This window comes from Budorcas taxicolor, chromosome 5, assembly GCF_023091745.1.
Source record: "Budorcas taxicolor isolate Tak-1 chromosome 5, Takin1.1, whole genome shotgun sequence".
Lineage (NCBI taxonomy): Eukaryota > Metazoa > Chordata > Mammalia > Artiodactyla > Bovidae > Budorcas > Budorcas taxicolor.
Genome location: NC_068914.1, coordinates 144,279,875 through 144,300,210, shown reverse-complemented (window position 1 = coordinate 144,300,210; position 20,336 = coordinate 144,279,875).

Sequence of the window (20,336 nt, the reverse complement as noted above, 5' to 3'; positions counted from 1 at the left end):
CTTCTCTTGATTTGGAGCATGGGTTCTAGGGTGTGCAGGCTTCTGTAGTCGCAGCATATGGGCTCAGTAGTTGCAGCTGTCGGGCTCTAGAGTACAGGCTCAATAGTTGTGGTGCACAGGCTTAGCTGCTCTGTGGCATGTGGGATCTTCCTGGATCAAGGATTGAACCCGTGTCTCTCGCATTGGCAGGTGAATTCTTTACCACTGAGCCACTAGGGAAGCCCTAAAGATTACTTTAGAGTGAAAAAATTACATAGAATTATATAATATTAAAGTTGAAAGGAGTTGAGATTTTAGGGAAAAATGGTAATGGAAAAATATGAGAGAGAGAAAGATGGAAAAGAGAAATGATGAAATGAAATAGGGCCTTGGGTGGTACTCACGGTTTCCCCTGGACAGAGACAGGACAGGCAGGAGAGCAGCAAGGATTAGAGCAAGACCCAGTGGAGCAGGTCTGACTTCCTCATGATGTCGGGCGAAAGAGCAGGGGATCAGGGAATACAGTGTCCTCCTCCTTGCACTCTCCCTGGCCTCAAAAACTCCCCAGTCCACAGGAATTTATTTATGAGAGTGCTCTGTGCACACAGCAATCCCCACTCCAAGGCTTCCCAACACTGTATAATTTGGCAAGAATTCCTCAAAGGGGTTATTGCTCTCAGTGGCGGCCTCATGTCACTTCAACGATAAATCTCAGTAGGCTCAGAAACGGTGTCAGCAGCATGGGGAGGAAAGGGCGGGATGAATTGCGAGAGGAGTGTTGGCTTATATCTACTATCATGAGTAAAACAGATAGCTAGAGGGAAGCTACTATATAACACAGGGAGCTCAGCTTGGTGCTCTGTGATGACCTAGACGGGTGGAATGGGTGGTGGGGGGAGGGAGGCTCAAGAGGGAGGAGATATATGTATATTTATGGCTGATTCACCTTGTACAGCAGAAACCAACACAATATTGTAAAGCAAATATCCCCAAAATTAAGTAATGATGACTTAAAATGATAACACAATAAATCATAAGCTCTCCCTTCCCCTGCAGAAAAGAAGTGGTATCAGAGTAGTTGTTGGTGGCAAAGAATACGTTACCACCAACACATGAGTGGAAGCCCACATTATAGTTAGAATCCACTTCCTTTGCATGGGAACAGAGGCTCTGAACTTCAAAACCATTGCCAGTTTGGAGCAAATAAATTCGTATTGTGGAGGGTTGTCTTGTGATAGAGGGCTTCCCAGGTGGCTCAGTGAGAAAGAATCCTCCTGCATTGCAGGAGTCACAGGAGATGAGGGTTCGATCCCTGGGTTGGAAAATTGCCTGGAGGAGGGCATGGCAACCCATGCTGGTATTTCTGCCTGGAGAATCCCATGGACAGAGGAGCCTGCTGGGCTACACTCCATAAGGTCACAAAGAGTGGGACATGACCGAAGTGACTTAGCATGCAACATTCTTGCTAATACCCACTGATGCCAACGGCATTTTCTCGTTGTGACAACTGAACGTCTCCTCTCTCCTAGTTGAGAACTAGTGGCTTATAAAGTTCTGGTAAGAGATTTTCAGCTTTCCTGTGCAGATTCCAAAACTGTTACTAGCCACATGGCACTGCTTTCGACTTCCTCATTAGAACAGTAAACCTCAAAATTTTTCACATTGCAGCACACATGGAAAATAATATTTGCACAGTATACTGGGAAGTCAAAGAGATTTCTTGCAGCTAAAAGTGACCTGTTGAGGGCTGAGGGGATTAATATTTGGGACATACCTTAATTCTCTTTGTACCACATTACTGTACTGGCTGGGAAGTACCTCAGTATTTTTCTTTTAGATAATGTGGGCTCTTCATTTTTGCAGAGAATCTAGGAAAATATTCCTGAGAGAGGAGAAATAAGCTAATATCAACTGTAATATTGAGGTATTAATCAAGCAATAGTGGTAAAAGAAAGACAATGCTGGGGGAGACTATGGTGGGAGTCAAGAGGATGGAAGAGTAAATAAAACTTTCTGTTGTTCACAGATTTGCCCCTAAAAGGTCCAATCTCTCATTGGTAAGAAACGTCTTACCAACACCTGAACTTGTCATTTGTTTCTAACTTGGGCTTCCCTGATAGCTCAGTTGGTAAAGAATCCGCCTGCAATGCAGGAGACCCCGATTTGATTCCTGGGTTGAGAAGATCCACTGGAGAAGGGATAGGCTATCCACTCCAATATTCTTGGGCTTCCCTTGTGGCTTAGCTGGCAAAGTATCCACCTGCAATGTGGGAGACCTTGGTTCAATCCCTGGGTTGGGAAGATCCCCAAAAGAAGGGAAAGGGTACCCACTCCAGTATTCTGGCCTAGAGAATTACATGGACTGAGTTGGACAGGACTGAGTGACTTTCACTTTCAGCTCTTATGATAATTATATTTGTTCACCCATTCATTCAACAAATACTTATTGGACATTTCTAAGATCAATATACTGCACTATACATTGAAAATACATCAATGAACAGTATGGACATTGTTTAAGTCTAAGTAGGGACCCTTAACTTCTGGGATCTAATGCCTGATGATCTGAGGTGGAGCTGATGTAATAATAACAGAACAAAAGTGCACAATAAATGTAATGCCCTTGAATAATCCCCAAACGACCCTCCCGCTCTGGTCCATGGAAAAATTGTCTTCCACAAAACCGGTTCCTGGTGCCAAAAGAGTTGGGAACTGCTTTTGGAGGGAGTGATGGATACCAAGCCTTGAACAGCACAGTGTAGTGAATAAAAACAGAGGACATGTAGAGCTTACTAAAAAGCACTGAGTTGGGTGTGTAATCCAGGCTTCAAAACTCAGGGAAGACTTCTTTTAGAACGTTAGAAAAAGCTGGGCTATAATGAATGACTTAAAATTTTTCGGATGGTTGGGCTGCAGGTCTTTGCTTAGGAAAAACACACAAACAGGCTTAAAGATAAGAGAAAGTTTGGTATAGTCTGAGAATGGGAAGTATTTCATGAAAATAAGGATGCAGAGAGAAGTTAGAACTTGATCATAAAGAGGCTTATGAGGAGTTTAGATCATATCATGGGAGAAATGAGGAGCCCTGAGGAAATTAAAGCAACACAATGGTGTAATCAGGTTTACGTTTAGAACGACTATTCGTATGATGATTTGGAAGAAGGCTGGTGTGATTATCTAGACATGTTGTGATGGTGTCCTGAACTAAGTAAGAGACGGGTTGTAAGAATAGAGAAGATGAAGGATTCATGAGATATTTAGAAGAAAAACAAAACAAAACTAAACAATGTTGCCTGTTGATTGACTGCATGTTTAGGATGGAAAGGGAGAAGTTCAGGGTGAGGTCCAGGTGTCTGCTTTAGTTAGTTGGGTGAGTTATTAAATTTTTTGCTGATAAGAGACACAGCAAGGAGATTGTGTGTGCGTGTGTGTGTGTGTGTGTGTGTGTGTGTGTGGTGTGTATGTGTGTGATTATGAATGTGGCTTAGACATGGTGTGCCTATAGGTATCTACTATTGAGTTGGACATGAAACTCTAAGTCACAGGAAAGACCTCATGCTAGAGACACACATTTTGGAATTTTCATGATATTTTGAGGATTTTTTTAGCAGTGGAAATAGATGAAAGCCCCTATGTAGAGAACACGGAACAAGAAGAGGTGTAGAAAGGGGTTCTGAGAAGCAAGTGCATTTAAGGAGACCTAGAGGAAGGAGCCCGGAGAAGGTGATGGCACCCCACTCCAGCACTCTTGCCTGGAAAATCCCATGAACGGAGGAGCCTGGTGGGCTGCAGCCCATGGGGTCGCGAAGAGTTGGACACAACTGAGCGACTTCACTTTCATGCATTGGAGAAGGAAATGGCAACCCACTCCAGTGTTCTTGCCTGGAGAATCCCAGGGTCGTGGGAGCCTGGTGGGCTGCCGTCTATGGGGTCCCACAGAGTCAGACATGACTGAAGCAACTTAGCAGCAGCAGCAGCAGCAGAGGAAGGAGCCAGAGCAGTAGGAGAAAAATCAGGATAATGTGGTATCATGAAAATTAAAGGAAAAACAAGGCATGAAAATTTAAGAGGTATAAAAATAAATACAGATTTTTACAAAATTGGGCAATTGTAAAATTTGTTATCTTTTCAGTTTGGGTCAGATTTAATGAAGGATTATTTACATATAGAAACTTAGTCCTTTAGTATATAGTTCTGTGTCACTCAGTTGTGTTTGACTCTCAGGCAACCCCATGGACTGTAGCTTGCCAGTCCTCCACTGTCCATGGGATTCTCCAGGCTAGAACACTGGAGTGGGTAATATTCCCTTTTCCAGGGGAGCTTCCTGACCCAGGGAGCGAATTGGGTCTCCTGCATTGCAAGAGGATTCTTTACCTTCTGAGCCACCATAGTTCTTTTAATTTTTAATTCTAGTGTTCATTATTATTATTTATTATTTTGGTAAAATACCATAAACTTTCCTGAAACAGGAAATTTCCTTGCTTGGAATATTGCTCTACCAAGTCAGATCCTGAATACACACTGCTCTGAGTACCACACTGAACTGGAAGTCCAAATGGAGTTCTGTTTTTACACTGGGTAGTTTATTGAACTCTAATGTTTATTGAACTCTTATGGTATGCTAGGCTGTGTTACCTAATTTAACACTTCCAATTACCTCACCAAGTGGGTCTTATTATTGCCCCCACTTTAGAGATGGAGTACCCAGAGGTTAGGTCACCTCCTGGGGATTCACAGCTAGCTGGTAAGTGCAGCAAGAAAATCTGAACTCAGGTGTTCTGGGCTCAGGGCCCCAGCTCTTCTTCACCACGATGCACCATTGCCTCTTTCATGTGCTTCTGATGAAGTCACCTTTGCTTCTAACCTAAGCTACAGGTTTCTGAGCACTAACACTGGGATAAGGAGATTTTCATGAGAAGAAGCCTTAGAAAAAACACTGAAGAGTTCAAGACTCGCATGATGATTGAGAATGTCTGGAGTTAGAATGCCAGGGTTCAAATCCTGAGTTCTCTGGTTTACTTAAGATTGCAAAGCTTCACTTTTACATCCTTAAAATGTGGATACTAATAGTATCTGCTCATAGGATTACTTGAAAGTGCAGAAAGAAAGCTGTGTAATATGTTCATGACAGGGCAGGATGCAAGGTGAACAAGGGTAAGTGCTAGAGCACCTCCCTTTTCCCCACCCCTAATAATAATAATAATACAATAACAATGATAATAATCACTGCTCCCAAGATATGTTAAGGGAAACAGTTATAAGTCTGCTACTGATATGAATGATGTAGGGAAGAAATTTATCAATCTTTAGACAATACAGCTATTAGATTATCTTTGTAAAGATTCTGTGAGGAACAGAGCTGCTATGACTTTAATACAGATTCTACAGCTTTTCAATACTTATTTCATCGTGTAGTTTCTGTAGTAAAGAGGAAGAGAGAGAAAAGGTAGAAGGAAAGAAGAAAGGGAAATCAAAGACAAGAAGGCAGGGAAACCAGAGACAGGAAAACGCACAATATTTTTTTCACCTTTTACAAGTTGCTGCATAAAAGTGAGCCTCTCCTGGAGGCTTTCCTGTTTAGAGATGTAATCACTTTCCACTCGTACTCACACCTTCTTCCCCTGCTTTGTTTCCCATAGTGGGAAACATTTCTTATATGCAATTTAGCTTCTTCATTTATCTTGCTTTTTATCTTTCTCCTCACTCTAGAGCATAAGCTCTCTGTTGTTCAGTTGTTCAGTTGCTAAGTCTCTCTGACTCTGTGATGTCAGGCTTCCCTGTCCTTCACTGTCTCTCGGAGTTTGCTCAGATTCATGTCCATTGAGACAGTGATCATATCTAACCATCTCATCCTCTGTCACCCGCTTCTCCTGCCCTCAATCTTTCCCAGCATCTGTATCCTTTCCGATGAGTCTGCTCTTACATCAGGTGACCAAAGTATTGGAGCGTCAGCTTCAACATCAGTCCTTCTAATGAATATTTAGGGTTGATTTCCTTTAGGATTGACTGGTTTGATTTCCTTGCAGTCCAAGGGACTCTCAAGAGTCTTCTCCAGCACTACCATTTGAAAGCATCAATTCTTTGGCGCTCAGCATTCTTTATGGTCCAACTCTCACATTCGTGCATGACTACTGGAAAAACAATAGCTTTGACTAGACAGACCTTTGGTTGCAAAGTGATGTCTCTTCTTTTTAATATGTTGTCTAGGTTTGTCATAGCTTAAGCGTTTTAATTAAGCTCTCTGAAGGTGGGGATTTTTGTCTGTTTTACTTCCTAGTGGGCCAGAGTGTAGTTGCTCAATAAATAATGGTTGAATGATTGATGGACATGAAACAGAAAGCAAAAGTGTTTTCAGTTGGAGACAAAATAGGGATGATGAACTGAAGGCTTGAACCAATTTTATAAAATGTTAATTTCCCATAACAGTTACTGTATGACTGAAGAACTCACCTGTCTTCCCTTTGCATCCCACAAGTCTCCTTCTTGTATTTGCACTCTACCCAAATAAATTACACAAGAGTACATTTAGCTGCACTTTGCCTGAGTCCCACACCTGCTGAGGACATTTCCTTTGCTTAAATATTAACCTGCTTCAAGTACAGGAAGCCCAATTACTGGATATGACCAATTTTTTCTTCTCAGAATCTGAGCCCAACTATGTTTTGACATAACTCTTTTCACTAGTTTTTAAACAGAAGCTAATCAGAATACACAAAGTGAAAAACATAATAAAACACTTTAAAAACTATCACTATCCATAAAGTTATAATTTGGTTCTTATTTTAAGCTGAACTTTATAGTTTAGGTAATTTTTTTCATTTTGAAAAATGACCTAAAGAATAAAATACATTGATAATAAGTGTCAACATCTGAAAATTAAAATCTTTTTCCTTTAATGTTGTTCCAGAAAGGTCTCCAGCTCATTGTCCAGTGAAAATAATGGCTCATTTATTTTCCTGCCAAATTTCTTTCTGTGGGGATTCTGATATCTCTGCCATCCTGCATTTTTAAAAAGAATACATGAAGGACATCTTTTAAGACAGTCAGTCATAAACATAAAGCCAGTATAGAGGGATTAAAGAAAAAAATAAACTGGAATCCAAATGCAGGCTTTACTATTTTTTAAACCATTTTTTTCTAAATTGTAAAGCAAATTGACTCATTGAACTGCTTAAATGAAAATCAATTTTTTATTGCCTAAAGGGTTGTATAAACTTCCATTGATTTTGCTACAATTCTCTCCTTCCTTGACCCAACTGGGTAAAACCTGCCATTTATCCACAAAGTATTAGGAATTTTATCTAGTGGAAGAAGAGTTTCTGTGTGTTTTAATTCAGAGCCAGTTAATTATTTTATCTGCTCTATAGTATTGTATGGATGTCCTTGGTGGCTCAGACGGTAAAACGTTTGTCTGCAATGCAGGAGACCCGGGTTCTATCCCTGGGTTGGGAAGATCCCTTGGAGAAGGAAATGGCAGCCCACTCCAGTATTCTTGCCTGGAAAATCCCATGGACAGCGGAGCCTGGTAGGCTACTGTCCATGGGGTCGCAAAGAGTCGGACACAACTGAGCAACTTCACTTCACTTCACTTCATAGTATTGTATTGCACAATACCACATTTTATTCTGCCCTTTTAATATTTAAACTGTGGTTTCTAGGTTTTTCGGATAACAATGCTGTAATGAATGTTCTTGCATAGGCTCCTTATTTACATGTCGGGTATTTCTTTACGGTAGACATGCAGAAGTGGAATTGTTACCATACTGTATGTTTATTTTAGAATCCTAACAAATTACACTTCAAGGTATATATTCCCTTCTGCAATCTTGCCCAATTTTAACAGTACCAAACTTAAAAAATTTTCCCGATGTATGTAAATAAGTACAGTTCAGATCAGTCGCTCAGTCGTGTCGGACTCATTGCGACCCCATGAGTCGCAGCAGGCCAGGCCTCCCTGTCCATCACCAACTCACAGAGTTCACTCAAACTCATGTCCACTGAGTCAGTGATGCCATCCAGCCATCTCATCCTCTGTCATCCCCCTCTCCTCCTGCCTCCAATCCCTCCCAGCATCAGGGTCTTTCCAATGAGTCAACACTTCTCATGAGGTGGCCAAAGTACTGGAGTTTCAGCTTTAGCATCATTCCTTCCAAAGAAATCCCAGGGGTGATCTCCTTCAGAATGGACTGGTTGCATCTCCTTGCAGTCCAAGGGACTCTCAAGAGTCTTCTCCAACACCACAGTTCAAAAGCATCAATTCTTCAGTGCTCAGCTTTCTTCACAGTCCAACTCTCAATCCATACATGACCACAGGAATAACCAGAGCCTTGACTAGATGGACCTTTGTTGGTAAAGTAATGTCTCTGCTTTTGAATATGCTATCTAGGTTGGTCATAACTTTTCTTCCAAGGAGTAAGCATCTTTTAATTTCATGGCTGCAGTCACCATCTGCAGTGATTTGGAGCCCCCCAAAATAAAGTCTGACTGTTTCCCCATCTATTTGCCATGAAGTGATGGGACCAGATGCCATGTTCTTAGTTTTCTGAATGTTGAGCTTTAAGCCAACTTTTTCACTCTCCTCTTTCACTTTCATCAAGAGGCTTTTTAGCTCCTCTTCACTTTCTGCCATAAGGGTGGTGTCATCTGCATATCTGAGGTTATTGATATTTCTCCCAGCAGTCTTGATTCCAGCTTGTGCTTCTTCCAGCCCAGCACTGCTCATGATGTACTCTGCATATAAGTTAAATAAGCAGGGTGACAATATACAGCCTTGATGTACTGCTTTTCCTATTTGGAACCAGTCTGTTGTTCCATGTCCAGTTCTAACTGTTGCTTCCTGACCTGCATATAGGTTTCTCAAGAGGCAGGTCAGGTGGTCTGGTATTCCCATCTTTTTCAGAATTTTCCACAGTTTCTTGTGATCCACACAGTCAAAGGCTTTGGCATAGTCAATAAAGCAGAAATAGATGTTTTTCTGGAACTCTCTTGCTTTTTTTGATGATCCAGCGGATGTTGGCAATTTGATCTCTGGTTCCTTTGCCTTTTCTAAAACCAGCTTGAACATCTGGAAGTTCACAGTTCACATATTGCTGAAGCCTGACTTGGAGAATTTTGAGAATTATTTAACTAGTGTGTGAGATGAGTGCAATTGTGCGGTAGTTTGAGCATTCTTTGGCATTGCTTTTCTTTGGGATTGGAATGAAAACTGACCTTTTCCAGTCCTGTGGCCACTGCTGAGTTTTCCAAATTTGCTGGCATATTGAGTGCAACACTTTCACAGCATCATCTTTCAAGATTTGAAACAGCTCAACTGGAATTCCATCACCTCCACTAGCTTTGTTCGAAGTGATGCTTTCTAAGGCCCACTTGACTTCACATTCCAGGATGTCTGGCTCTAGGTGAGTGATCACACCATCGTGATTATCTGGGTCATGAAGATCTTTTTTGTACAGTTCTTCTGTGTGTTCTTGCCACCTCTTCTTATATCTTCTGGTTCTGTCAGGTCCATACCATTTCTGTCCTTTATTGAGCCCATCTTTGCATGAAATGTTCCTTTGGTATCTCTAACTTTCCTGAAGAGATCTCTAGTCTTTCCCAATCTGTTGTTTTCCTCTATTTCTTTGCACTGATGGCTGAGGAAGGCTTTCTTAGATGGTCAACACCGAAATCAGAGTGATTATATTCTATGCAGCCAAAGATAGAGAAGCTCTATACAGTCAACAAAAACAAGACTGGGAGCTGACTGTGGCTCAGATCATTAACTCCTTATTACCAAATTCAGAACTTAAATTGAAGAAAGTAGGGAAAACCACTACACCATTCAGGTATGACCTAAATCAAATCCCTTATGATTATACAGTGGAAGTGAGAAATAGATTTAAGGGCCTAGATCTGATAGATAGAGTGCCTGATGAACTATGGAATGAGGTTTGTGACATTGTGCAGGAGACAGGGATCAAGATCATCCCCATGGGAAAGAAATGCAAAAAAGCAAAATGGTTGTCTGGGGAGGACTTACAAATAGCTGTGAAAAGAAGAGAGGCAAAAAACAAAGGAGAAAAGGAAAGATATAGGCATCTGAATGCAGAGTTCCAAAGAATAGCAAGAAGAGATAAGAAAGCCTTCTTCAGCCATCAGTGCAAAGAAATAGAGGAAAACAACAGATTGGGAAAGACTAGAGATCTCTTCAAGAAAATTAGAGATACCAAGGGAACATTTCATGCAAAGATGGGCTCGATCAAGGACAGAAATGGTCTGGACCTAACAGAAGCAGAAGATATTAAGAAGAGGTGGCAAGAATACACAGAAGAACTGTACAAAAAAGATCTTCATGACCCAGATAGTCATGATGATATGATCACTAATCTAGAACCAGACACCTTGGAATGTGAAGTCAAGTGGGCCTTAGAAAGCATCACTTCGAACAAAGCTAGTGCAGGTGATGGAATTCCAATTGAGCTGTTTCAAATCTTGAAAGATGATGCTGTGAAAGTGCTGCACTCAATATGCCAGCAAATTTGGAAAACTCAGCAGTGGCCACAGGACTGGAAAAGGTCAGTTTTCATTCCAATCCCAAAGAAAGGCAATGTCAAAGAATGTTCAAACTACCGCACAATTGCACTCATCTCACATGCTAGTAAAGTAATGCTCAAAATTCTCCAAGCCAGGCTTCAGCAATACGTGAACAGTGAACTTCCAGATGTTCAAGCTGGTTTTAGAAAAGGCAGAGGAACCAAAGATCAAATTGCCAACATCCGCTGGATCATGGAAAAAGCAAGAGAGTTCCAGAAAAACATCTATTTCTGCTTTATTGACTATGCCAAAGCCTTTGACTGTGTGGATCACAAGAAACTGTGGAAAATTCTGAAAGAGATGGGAATACCAGACCACCTGACCTGCCTCTTGAGAAACCTACATGCAGGTCAGGAAGCAACAGTTAGAACTGGACATGGAACAACAGACTGGTTCCAAATAGGAAAAGGAGTACATCAAGGCTGTATATTGTCACCCTGCTTATTTAACTTATATGCAGTGTAATCATGAGAAACGCTGGACTGGAAGTAACACAAGCTGGAATCAAGACTGCTGGGAGAAATATCAATAACCTCAGATATGCAGATGACACCACCCTTATGGCAGAAAGTGAAGAGGAGCTAAAAAGCCTCTTGATGAAAGTGAAAGAGGAGAGTGAAAAAGTTGGCCTAAAGCTCAACATTCAGAAAACGAAGATCATGGCATCTGGTCCCATCACTTCATGGGAAATAGATGGGAAAACAGTGGAAAGAATCAGACTTCATTTTTTTGGGCTGCAGAATCACTGCAGATGGTGACTGCAGCCATGAAATTAAAAGATGCTTACTCCTTGGAAGAAAAGTTATGACCAACCTAGACAGCATATTCAAAAGCAGAGACATCACATTGCTGACTAAGCTCTGTCTAGTCAAGGCTCTGGTTATTCCTGTGGTCATGTATGGATTGAGAGTTGGACTGTGAAGAAGACTGAGTGCAGAAGAACTGATGCTTTTGAACTGTGGTGTTGGAGAAGACTCTTGAGAGTCCCTTGGACTGCAAGAGGAAACCAGTCTATTCTGAAGGAGATCAGCCCTGGGGTTTCTTTGGAGGGACTGATGCTAAAGCTGAAACTCCAGTACTTTGGCCACCTCATGAGAAGAATTGACTCATTGGAAAAAACTCTGATGTTGGGAGGGATTGGAGGCAGGAGGAGAAGGGGATGACTGAGGATGAGATGGCTGGATGGCATCACGGACTCGATGGACATGGGTCTGAGTGAACTCCGGCAGATGGTGATGAACAGGGAGGCCTGGCATGCTGCGATTCATGGAGTTGCAGAGTCGGACACGACTGAGTGACTGAACTGACCTGAACTGAACTGAACTTGCTATTCTTTTGAACTCTGCATTCACGTGCTTACATCTTTCCTTTTCTCCTTTGCTTTTCACTTCTCTTCTTTTCACAGCTATTTGCAAGGCCTTCCCAGACAGCCATTTTGCTTTTTTGCATTTCTTTTTCTTGGGGATGCTCTTGATCCCTGTCTCCTGTACAATGTCACGAATCTCAGTCCATAGTTCATCAGGGACTCTATTTATCAGAGCTAGTCCTTTAAATCTATTTCTCACTTCTACTGTATAATCATAAGGGATTTGATTTAGGTCATACCTGAATGGTGTAGTGGTTTTCCCTACTTTCTTCAGTTTAAGTCTGAATTTGGCAATAATGAGCTCATGATCTGAGCCACAGTTAGATCCTGGTCTTATTTTTTCTGAACTGTATAGAGTTTCTCCATCTTTGGCTTCAAAGAATATAATCAATATGATTTTGGTGTTGACCTTCTGGTGATGTCCATGTGTAGAGTCTTCTCTTGTGTTGTTGGAAGAGGGTGTTTGCTATGACCAGTGTGTTCTCTTGGTAAAACTCTATTAGCCTTTGCCCTGCTTCATTCTGTATTCCAAGGACAAATTTGCCTATTACTCCAGGTGTTTCTTGACTTCCTACTTTTGCATTTCATTCCCTTATAATGAAAAGGTCATCTTTTTTGGTGTTAGTTCTCAAAGGTCTTGTAGGTCTTCATAGAACCGTTTAACTTCAGCTTCTTCAGTGTTACCGGTTGGGGCATAGTCTTGGATTACTGTGATACTGAATGGTTTGCCTTGGAAACGAACCGAGATCATTCTGTCTTTTATGAGATTGCATCCAAGTACTGCATTTCGGGCTCTTTTGTTGACCATGATGGCTACTCCATTTCTTCTAAGGGATTCTTGCCCACAGTAGTAGATATAATGGTCATCTGCATTAAATTCACCCATTCCAGTCCATTTTAGTTTGCTGAGTCCTAGAATGTCGACGTTCACTCTTGCCATCTCCTGTTTGACCACTTCTAATTTGCCTTGATTCATTGACCTGACATTCCAGGTTCCTATGCAATATTGCTCTTTACAGCATCAGACATTGCCTCCATCACCAGTCACATCCACAACTGGTATTGTTTTTGGTTTGGCTCCATCCCTTCATTCTTTCTGGAGTTATTTCTCCACTGATCTCCAGTAGCATATTGGGCACCTACTGACCTGGGGAGTTCCTTTTTCAGTATCCTATCATTTTGCCTTTTCATGCTGTTCTGGGGTTCTCAAGGCAAGAATACTGAAGTGGTTTGCCATTTCCTTCTCCCGTGGACCACATTCTGTCAGACCTCTCCACCATGACCTGCCTGTCTTCGGTGGCCCCACAGGGCATGGTTAGTTTCATTGAGTTAGACAAGGCTGTGGTCTGTGTGATTAGATTGCCTAGTTTTCTGTGATTATGGTTTCAGTGGATCTGCCCTCTGATGCCCCCTTGCAACACCTACCGTCTTACTTGGGTTTCTCTTACCTTGCTGCTGCTAAGTTACTTCAGTCGTGTCTGACTCTGTGCAACCCCATAGATGGCAGCCCACCAGGCTCCCCCGTCCCTGGGATTCTCCAGGCAAGAACACTGGAGTGGGTTGCCATTTTCTTCTCCAATGCAGGAAAGTGAAAAGTGAAAGTGAAGTCACTCAGTCATGTCTGACTTGGACGTGGGATAAATAATGTTGTTTTAATTTGTGTGTTTCTGATTACTAAACAGGCTAGGTATTCCTGTGTTTACCAACCACTTACATAACCTTTAGGATATATATAGGGCTTCCCTGGTGGCTCAGAGGTTAAAGTGTCTACCTCCAATGCGGGAGACCTGGGTTCGATCCCTGCGTCGGGAAGATCCCCTGGAGAAGGAAATGGCAACCCACTCCAGTATTCTTGCCTGGAGAATCCCATGGACTTAGGAGCCTGGTGGGCTGCAGTCCACGGGGTTACAAAGAGTTGGACATGACTGAGTGACTTTACTTACTTATATATCCTTTAATTGTTTCATGTCTTTGTTCATTTTTCTATTAATTTGTCTTATTCATGATGATTTATACCCTTAAAAGATACATTCTAGACACTAATATTTTTAAAATTGAAGTACAGTTGATTTACAATGCTGTGTTAATTTCTGCTGTACAAAGTGATTCAGTTATATATAATTTATATATGTGTGTGTATCTATCTATCTGGAAAAAGGCATGGCAACCGACTCCAGTATTCTTGCCTGGTGAATCCCATGGACAGAGGAGCCTGACGGGCTACAGTCTTTAGGGTTGCAAAGAGTGGGACATGACTGAAGCGACTCAGCGGGCATGCACACACACACACACACACACACACACACACACACACACACACACACATGCTTTTCTTCATTATAGATTATCCCAATAGATTGGATATAGTTCCTTGTGCTATACAGTAGGACCTTGTTGTTTATCTATTCTATATATGTAATAGCTACGTCTGCTAACCCCAAACTCCAACTCCATCCCTCTCCCAAACCATCTCCCTTGGCAACCACAAGTCTGTTCTCTGTTAGGGACTAATAATTGTTTTTTTTTTTTTTTTTTTTTTTTTTAATTTTTATTTTTTTTTATTATTATTATTTTTTTTTTTAATTTTAAAATCTTTAATTCTTACATGTGTTCCCAAACATGAACCCCCCTCCCACCTCCCTCCCCATAACATCTCTGTGGGTCATCCCCATGCACCAGCCCCAAGCATGCTGTATCCTGCGTCAGACATAGACTAGCGATTCAATTCTTACATGATAGTATACATGATAGAATGCCATTCTCCCATATCATCCCACCCTCTCCCTCTCCCTCTGAGTCCAAAAGTCCGTTATAGACAGCTGCGTCTTTTTCCTGTCTTGCATCCAGGGTCGTCATTGCCATCTTTCTAAATTCCGTATATATGTGTTAGTATACTGTATTGGTGTTTTTCTTTCTGGCTTACTTCACTCTGTATAATCGGCTCCAGTTTCGTCCATCTCATCAGAACTGATTCAAATGAATTCTTTTTAACGGCTGAGTAATACTCCATTGTGTATATGTACCACAGCTTTCTTATCCATTCATCTGCTGATGGACATCTAGGTTGTTTCCATGTCCTGGCTATTATAAACAGTGCTGCGATGAACATTGGGGTACATGTGTCTCTTTCAATTCTGGTTTCCTCGGTGTGTATGCCCAGCAGTGGGATTGCTGGGTCATAAGGGAGTTCTATTTGCAATTTTTTAAGGAATCTCCACACTGTTCTCCATAGTGGCTGTACTAGTTTGCATTCCCACCAACAGTGTAGGAGGGTTCCCTTTTCTCCACACCCTCTCCAGCATTTATTGCTTGCAGATTTTTGGATCGCAGCCATTCTGACTGGTGTGAAGTGGTACCTCATTGTGGTTTTGATTTGCATTTCTCTGATAATGAGTGATGTTGAGCATCTTTTCATGTGTTTGTTAGCCATCCGTATGTCTTCTTTGGAGATGTGTCTATTTAGTTCTTTGGCCCATTTTTTGATTGGGTCATTTATTTTTCTGGAATTGAGCTGCATAAGTTGCTTGTATATTTTTGAGATTAGTTGTTTGTCAGTTGCTACTAATAATTGTTTATTTGAATTAAAAGTATCCTCTCCCAGTCTGCCTTTTGTTTACCTAAAATTTTTTTGACCCTTGTTTGTAAGTTATCTAGGTGTATATTTTTAGATTTGAAGATATTTTCTCTCAATGTTTTGAGATATTTTGTTATCTTCTGGCTTCAATTACTGTTTTTGAGTAATCTGTTCATTCTAATATATGTTCTTTGTCTTCGTTTTCTGAATTTTCACTATGATATGCCTAACATTGGATTTTTTTGGGTGTTTTTACTATAGTGAAGTATATAAAGTATAAAAATTGTCATTTCAACCATTATTTAAATGCATAATTCAGTGGCTTTAATTATATATGCAATGTTGTATAATCATCACCACTATTTTATCTCCAATACCTTTTTGCCATTCTTAAGAGATGCTTTGTATCCATTAGGTAATAGCTCCAGTCTTCCACCTATCCCCTGTCCCTGGTATCCTCTAGTCTACTTTCTGTTTCTAAGATGTCTTCTCTTCTAGATATTTCATATAAGTGGAATCATACAATATTCATCCTTTTGTTTGTGGCTTATTTCACTTAGCATAATGTTTTCAAGTTTCATCCAGTTGTAGAAATGTCAGAACTGTATCCCTTTTTTATGACCAAATAATTTTCCACTGTAGGTACATACCACCTTTTATATATCCCTTCATCATCTGTTGATGGATTTTTGATTACTAACTTATTGTGACTAATGGTGTTGTGAACAATGGCATACAAGCATCTGATTGAGGTTTCTTTTCCAATTCTTTGGAGGTATATCCTTAGAAGTGGAACTGTCGAATCATATAGTAATTTTATGTTTAACATTTTGAGGCTCCAGCACACTTTTTCACAGAAGCTGCACCATTTGACATTCCTGGCAGCTATACAAAGGCTATAATTTCTCTACATCCTTGACAACACTTGTTAATTTTTAAAACAATTATAGCCATTTTTGTAGATATAAAGTGGTATCTTATTATGGTCTCAATTTATGTTTCTCTAATCAGTAATAGTATCAGGGTTCTTTCAGGTCAGTCAGTCAGTTCAGTCACTCAGTCATGTCTGACTTTTTGAGATCCCATGGACTGCAACACACCAGGCTTCCCTGTCCATCACCAACTCCCGGAGCTTGCCCAAACTCATGTCCATTGAATTGGTGATGCCATCCAACCATCTCATCCTCTGTCATCCCCTTCTCCTCCTGCCTTTAAAATCTTTCCCAGCATCAAGGTCTTTTCCAATGAGTCAGTTCTTTGCATCAGGTGGCCAAAGTACTGGAGTTTCAGCTTCAGCATCAGTCCTTCCAGTGAATATTCAGGACTGATTTCCTTTAGGATGGACTGGTTGGATCTCCTTGCAGTCCAAGGGACTCTCAAAAGTCTTCTCCAACACCACAATTCAAAAGCATCCATTCTTTGGCACTTAGCTTTCTTTATAATCCAACTTTCACATCCATACATAACTACTGGAAAAACCATAGCTTTGACTAGATGGACCTTTGTCAGCAAAGTCATGTCTCTGCTTTTTAATATGCTGTCTAGATTTGTCATAGCTTTTCTTCCAAGGAGCAAGCATCTTTGAATTTCATGGCTGCAGTCACCACCTGCAGTGATTTTGGAGCCCAAACATAGTCTCTTTGTTTGCTTTGTTTCTCCGTCTACTTGCCATGAAGTGATAGGACCAGATACTATGATCTAAGTTTTCTTAATGTTGAGTTTTAAGCCAATTTTTTCATTCACCTCTTTCACTTTCATCAAGAGGCTCTTTAGTTCTTCTTCCTTTTTTGCCATAAGGGTGGTGTCATCTGCGTATCTGAGGTTATTGATATTTCTCCTGGAAATTTTAATTCCAGCTTGTGCTTCATCCAGCCTGGCACTTCACATGATATACACCACATGTAAGTTAAATAAGCAGAGTGACAATATGCAGCCTTGAGGTACTCCTTTCCCTATTTGGAACTAGTCTGTTGTTCCATGTCCAGTTCTAACTGCTGCTTCTTGACCTGCATATAGATTTCTCAGGAGGCAGGTAAGGTGGTCTTGGTAGTCCCATCTCTTTAAGAAATTTCCAGTTTGTTGTTCTTTCAGGTACTTATATGTCATTTATATATCTTTAGAGAAATACCTATTCAAGTGCTTTGACATATTTTAGCAAGTCTTCTAGATGATTCTGATGCACACTAAACTTTTAAAAATCAAGTAACTAGAAACTAATAAACTACTACCACAAATAATGTATTAACATAATTGGAACCAACTGGAATAAAGCTGTTAGTTTTTTTTTTAAATTATTTATTTATTTATTTGTGCTGAGTCTTAGTCGTGTGCACGTGGGATCTAGTTCCCTGATCAGGGTTTGAACCTGGGTGCCCTGCATTGGGAGCTCATTGTCTTAAGCACTGGACCACCAGGGAAGTTCCAAGTGTTAGTTTTTTGTTATAAGACTATTTAATAGATCACGGTGAATATGTGCTATTTAATTTTCAAAAGCTTGTCTCTTGTCTTCTTAAGTAGACAAAAGCTGAGGAGAAATAGATAAACATTTGTGGAAAGGAAGAGAAGAAATCGAATAAGTGGAGGATAAACAGAAACAAGAGCAGGAAAATAATTTCCACAAAACCAGATATGTGGAGTATTTAAGACCAAATGAGGATTATGAAGTAAGATGTCTTTAATTGTACTTCATAGAGTAAGTTTCCTTTTTTCTTGTGCAGAAGGACAGGTACTGAATTCAAGGACTTCCCTGTAGCTCAAACGGTAAAGAATCTGCCTGTGATTCAGGAAGCCAAGGTTTTATTCCTGGACTGGAAGATCCTCTGGAGAAGGGAATGGCAATCCACTGCCGTATTTTTGCCTGGAGAATTCCATGGACAGAGAAGCCTGGCAGGCTACAGTTCGTGGGGTCGCAAAGAGTCAGACACGGTTGAGGGACTAACACACAGCTTGAAGTGAAGTGAAGTGAAGTGAAGTCACTCAGTCGTGTCCGACTCTTGGGACACTCATTGGGCAAGTCCCAGGCAAATACATTTTTAGTAGCTTTTTTTTTCTTTCTGGTGGACATCATTCTAATCTTAGTTTATGTAAGTGCAAAAAAAGGACACATTATTTCCTTCCCCTCCCCTTATTATTTAAGAGCCTGTATTATGTACCCGGTCCTTTGCTCTATTGTTTTCTCATAACAGTATAATCCTGGAGATATTTCTGTATTGATATGGAGAGTGCTTTCTCATTCTGTTTCCAGCCGCATATGTTGCCATTGTTTGGATGTTTCCCAATATATTCTGAATTCTTGTGACCTCTTTCATACAGTAAACTGTTATACCCTCACCTCCCAGTGTTAACTTTTGATTTATCAGTAGAGTTTACCTGAATATAAAAGACATTTATTCTTCCGAGGTAGATCAAGTATTCTATTTCTTTCTCTTTGAATTCCTGCCATAACCACGCAACCAACCTCTGACCTCTCTATCTCATTTACAGTCATTTCTCTACATACTTTTACAGAAAGAATAAATAGTTCATGAAATTTGATGTTGTCAAGATATATCATTCTTTAAAAGTCTGCTGAATTTTAATCCCATGATTCCCAACCAGTAGGCTGGTGGCAGATCTATTTTCAATTATAATTAGATATTTTCTTCAGGATAAAGAACACAATGCAAAAATTCATGACTCAAGAGTGTCCAGGTCTCTCTGGTTATGAAAATAATGTCCAAAATCCTCTTACAATGAAAAGTGAAGTGAATTATAAAAGAATTCATACAGAGTGACTGGTAATTACCAGAATATCAGAATTTGAATGTGGTATGTCAAAACTTGAGAAGGTCATTGTATCTGGAGTCCATCCTAGAAATAGTTTGCAATATTTATCATGTAGTATTACAATAAGCCAAATATGAAACTGTTTCTTTTATTCTTCAGTGTAATTTCTCTAAGGAAAGAATCCCAATGTATTCAGTTTTGCATCATAGCATGGAATATAGTGCCTGACACACTGGAATGAATGAATAAATGTTTCTTGAGTGAGTCTTCTTGGTCCAAGGAGATACAGTGATTGATTTGCAACAAGCATACCCTTCAAGTACTTTTGCAGTCATGACTTCCATAAGAACAAAGAAAAAAGGACTAGACTAAGTGATAGAATTTATTATAATCCTGTTAGTTTATTTCCTTTAGTCATACTCTTAGGAGAAGGAAATGGCAACCCACTCTAGTATACTTGCCTAGAGAATCCCGTGGACAGAGGAGCCTTGTGGGCTGCTGTCCATAGGGTTGCACAGAATCAGACATGACTGAAGTGACTTAGGATGCATACATGCATTGGAGAAGGAAATGGCAACCAACTCCAGTATTCTTGCCTGGAGAATCTCAGGGACAGAGGAGCCTGGTGGGCTGCTGTCTATGGGGTTGCATAGAGTCAGGCATGACTGAAGTGACTTAGCAGCAGCAGCAGTAATACCCCTAATTTCTTTTATATTTCATGCCTTAGATTGATCTAATTATAACATGTATTCAGCTCTGAAATGTTTTCTCCTTGGCCTTGTTGTCTGGTGTGGGTTGGAGAGGCAGAATGGTTTGAGGTTATGAGTGTAGACTTGGAAGCCAGACTTCTTGATATTGAATTCTGGTTTAGCCATTTACTCCCTGAATAAATTGGGGAAATTACACCTCTCTGTGCCTCAGTGTCCTCGCTTGTTATGCAAGTGAAAGTGTTAGTCACTCAGTTGTGTTCCCAACTCTTTGTGACCTCGTGGACTGTAGCTCGCCAGGCTCCTCTGTCCTTGGGATTCTCTAGGCAAGAATACTTGAGTAAGCTGCCATTTCCTCCTCCAGGGGATCTTC